The 4,783-nt window shown below is 29.5% G+C and overlaps 1 long non-coding RNA gene across 1 annotated transcript; it reads right to left on the reverse strand.

Annotated features, from left to right (window-relative positions):
- Positions 1 to 1,275: 1,275 nt before the first annotated feature.
- LOC130936270 (uncharacterized) lies at positions 1,276 to 4,460 on the reverse strand. Its single transcript, XR_009068086.1, has 3 exons — positions 4,212 to 4,460; positions 3,954 to 4,076; positions 1,276 to 1,529 (listed from the first exon to the last, which is right to left on the reverse strand). It is a non-coding gene; the product is annotated as an uncharacterized LOC130936270 (long non-coding RNA).
- Positions 4,461 to 4,783: the final 323 nt, after the last annotated feature.

The following is a 4,783-nucleotide window of genomic DNA, read 5'->3' on the forward strand; positions in this document are numbered from 1 at the left end:
AAATAAATAAATTTAATATATAAATAACTAATTTGTAAATAATGTTAATAAATTTTTATCTTGACTTTGTTACACATAACAACAACAAAATTCTTTTTTAATTTTTTAATTTAAATTTATTTATTTTATACTTTTCATATATATTAAATAATTTAAAATATTTTATTTTTTAATAATTTATTTTTAATTATTGATATTAAATTTACAATTTTAAAAATAAAAATATTTTTTAACACAGTAGAAAAGTGACAGTGCCTGTTGAGCCACTTTATACATAATAGGAATATTTTAGTCATTTTCTATAATAAAGGTATTATAATTATTTTTTATAAAAAATAATATTAATTTAAATTAGTTCAAAATTTAATTTACTATTTTCTCGGTTAAATTAATTTGTCTGGCTTAATTTTGACAAAAATAACACAATTTAAACGATTATTTATATTAAATTTTAATTATTAAAAAATATCTTTAAAAATGATATTTTAAACGTCTTTATTTGAGTAAATTTATAATGGCTTCCTTTTCACAAAATGCTTACTACTTTAATTAAATCTCACATAATGTTATCTATGAATTTTGTAAGTTGAATAGAAATGAATAATCGAAGCTTCGTTGAGCTTCTTATAGCGACAATAAAGAACAATTGCATCTTCTTATTATCACTATTGCTCTAAGAAATAACCACTACAAGAAAAACACTCATTCAAGTACATTTGAAAAGTGTAGCTAAAAACGAAAAAAAATGATGCCTTAGAAAAAGGCTACGCTTTTTAGGCTTTGAAGACACTTTTGTAGGCAATGCCTATACTAGTGTTGCCTATTTTCAAAGGTTACGCTTTTTTGTAGCAAAGACTACGCTTCTCGCCTTTAAGAATAGGGTATGCTTTTTAAGTGATACTGTCTAGGACCTAAGACTACGCTTTTCAGCACTAATAGTTACCATAATTCTAAAGAATAGGCTACACTTTTCAGGGCTACTGCATCACTTTATAAATGTAGCAAATAGTATACCTATAGCTACTTTATATAAGTGTAGTCTTTTATCCCTCATTTTTTTTAATTTCTGTTTATATATATATATATATATAAACAGAAATTTCTAACAATTTTTTTTATCTAAACTCTAATATTTGAGAATATAATTATATATATAATCCTGTATTGTTAATTAAATTAGTTAATTATTATAAAATAAAAATGTATACATATATAATAATACCATACAATAATCTTTAAACAATAAAAATTATACTGAAACAAAATATAATTATACAATGAACCAAAAATATTGGAATGATCATAATTTTGAGCATTCATACATCTCAAACTAGAATAAGTATACTCATATAATGCACTTAGAGTTTACTACTAATAAACTAGGAAAAATCAAAATATTATATCATATAAATGTATCTTAGCTTCTAATAAAAGACATCATCATCAACCATACATCTTTCAATTTCCATCTTTGTCAATAAACCATCATGATAAGCATCTCAATCTTCATTTGTATCTTCAGAATTATCCTGCATAATTATATAGAAAAATAATTATAATTTGAAAAAGTACAACAAGAAAAAAGTAATTAACAGACTAATAACACATACAATATCCGAGAGGCATAGGATAATTGAAACTACTCTACTTTTCATATCACCAAAGTCTTTTGCTTTAAAATAACAATCACATTCAGGGGGATAGTATAAATCACCATAAAGGACAACTAAAAAACGGACTAACACAACTTCATACTAAATGGGAACTAAAATCAGAAAAATCAGAAAATCAAAACCAGAAAAATCAGAAAAACCAGAAAAACCAGAAAAATTACAGCTTTCACCCTGATAACAATAATATTAAAATTACATAATGAAAAAATAAAACCAAAAAAACCAAATCACAGCTTCCATCTTCTTCAATTTCTGTCAATTTTGGTGGACGTGAATATGGGAATGCTTGATATTGATATTGCAGTTAGGAATTTTTATACCTTTCCGATTATCCCTTTTCAAGCAGCAAAATAATAATGAAAATGTATTTCACTATTGTCTTAAGGCCCTTTTTATTTTAAAAACAAGGGATTTTTGGCCAGTCCTACATATAATGGAGTATTACTATTTTATATGTGGAGTATGCAGAATTGAACAACGTAAATCTTTTCACATGGACCAGTTTGACTATTAAACGACTTATAATTAAGAATGAAAATATTATCATAAATCTCAATAAGTCACGGATTTGAAGTTGTTGCAGAGCAGAGCCTGTGATATAATATAACCTTGGAAGTTCTAACTTTAAAAAATAAAAGTAAAGTTATGAAAATAGATGGAGGTGGGCAGAGTGAGACAGTGAGTGATGTGAATTATTATCAAGTGATAGAGTATGATGATAACGTGAAGACTCATATTTTAACACATTATTACCATTACCTTAATAAATGCTACCAAGATTTTGCCTCCATGTGTTGCTCTGCTCTATTACTACTTACTATTATTATGTTTTCTAATCAAAGTTATTCTCAAAAGTAATAAACAAACAAAACTACCACTTAAAAGAGACCAAAATTCATGAGATTTCTCTGAGGCGGCTTTTTTATTATTGATCTGTGCCACTAATGCCCTCAAAACAAGGCAAGTTAGTACTTGTCCCTAACAATATCAATATTTGTGATTTCAGTTTAGATTTCACTGCTCACTACTACGCTTCAAATTTCTTATTAAGGAGTATATGCAGTTTGCTTGGAATATTGAACAATCTCAATCAAACTAAAAACTATTTTCTTATCTTATCTATATAGTAAGTTGATGTTATGATACTGAGAAGAAAACCAATTGCAGAGGAAATAAGTGGGTGCTTTATCTGTGAGGGTCCACCTTCAGGGATAAGAGCCCATCGTTCTCATTAGTTGAAGTGTCCTTTCCCTAACTTCTTGATTTATATAGTACAACATTATAAATCAAATCAAATCAAAGTGCTCTACAATATAAAACGCACTACAACATTATATTCCCTAGAAAACACTACAAATAAATTAAATTACGAAATTCAAATTTTATTTTTATGACAATAGATCTCTAAAAAATCACAGTTTCCTTTTAATTAGTTAAAAGTTTGCATGTCTTTTAGAACTAGATATGCCTTTTAAGTGCCACTACGGCTCTAACTTCAAACTTCCCTAAAAGCTAACACAGCTAACTCCACTACTTTGACATATCAAAATCTATTATATATAAAATCTATTTCCCAATTTTGACACTGCTCTACACACAGGATTTTAATTATTCAAGTTTTAAAAAGTGCAAATTGATTTGAATTGGAGAAATCAGAGGAAAAAAATAAAAAGGAAGTGTTGGAATGTAATTGAGCTTGTGTATTCCTAATAGAACAAGTAATTATGGATGGAAAGGGAAGCTTCTTCATCAATCATCATATACAACAAAGCTTTTCACTCAAAATCCATTCATAATAGACAATAATAACTGAACCAAAAGGTTTAGTGTGACTACTTAAGGGGAAAAAAAATTAAAAGTATGCAAGAAGAGAACAAAAAAAAATTCCCCAACCCAAACTCATAGTTACTACAACATCATCCAAAATTCAGAACAAGCATACCAATCAAAAACCATTTACCAAAAGTAAAATTTTTCTACCGGATATAATCAAAATGGCAAAATCCACTGGTAGATTCGTTTCATGTTCAACAGGGTATGACACAACAAATAATATAAATATTTTGTTTACATTTATTAGTAAATATTATATACTTAAAAATAATTGGGATCCAATTGAAATTCTGACTTATAAGAATTATTATAATGTAAATTCAGTTAGGAACTTAGGAACTAAAATCGTAAAAACAATGTGAAGGTGTTCCTCTGTTATACTGAAAGATAATGTATATGAACAAGGAATTAAAATGAAAGTTGGCTTACGAACTATACATCACTCACCTGCGTAAATGGAATGAAACCCCAATCCCAAATTCACGAGTTCGATCTCGCAACAATCCCAAATTCATGAGTTCTGCTGCGCCGCAGCAATAACAGAATAAAACCAGCAAATTCTGAGTTCTCCTGCGCCGCAAGATTAGCATGCATGTTCATCAATTCACGAATTCAAAGGATTTTGTACCAAACCCCCAAATTGCAACCTGAAAATCGGAATCCTACCCTCTCAGATTTTAGAAACCAAATGAAGGTGATACATACCTTTCTTGACGACGGTGAGCGAATAAAGAGAAGCTTTTAGTCGAGCGCAGAGTCGATCTTCCTGATGTCAGCGCGCAGCGAAGAGAACCGGTGATGAAGATGAGTGGCGGCGTGGTGAGAGGTGAGTGATGAAGATGAGTGAGTGGTGGAGATGGTGACGCCGTGAGCAGTGACGCCGTCAGTGGTCTTCTCTGATTTGGGGGTGATGAAGGGAATGGTAGCTAGGGATCGCGAGTGATGTTTTCAGTGGCCATGTTATTTTGTTTTTATTTGCCTAAGTGTCTACTGTACGCGTGCTTGTATATTTGGTGAAAGGTGAAAAAAATTTACTAAGTGTTGACATATTTGACTTAAAATACATTAGGCAACACTTTTAAAATGCACCTGAAATATGACAAATAGGTTACACTTTAAAAGTGTTCTCTTTGGTGTAAAAAGTGAACCTATAACTCTTAAGTTAAGGCTACGCTTTATAAGTGATCTTTATAATATCTAAGGCATCGCTTTTCAAGTGATGCCACAAATGTGATTCCTATTCTCCTGCAAAAAGGAAACACGGAGAAAAGCGTAGC

Source organism: Arachis stenosperma, chromosome 6 (assembly GCF_014773155.1).
Source record: "Arachis stenosperma cultivar V10309 chromosome 6, arast.V10309.gnm1.PFL2, whole genome shotgun sequence".
NCBI classification, from domain to species: Eukaryota; Viridiplantae; Streptophyta; class Magnoliopsida; order Fabales; family Fabaceae; genus Arachis; species Arachis stenosperma.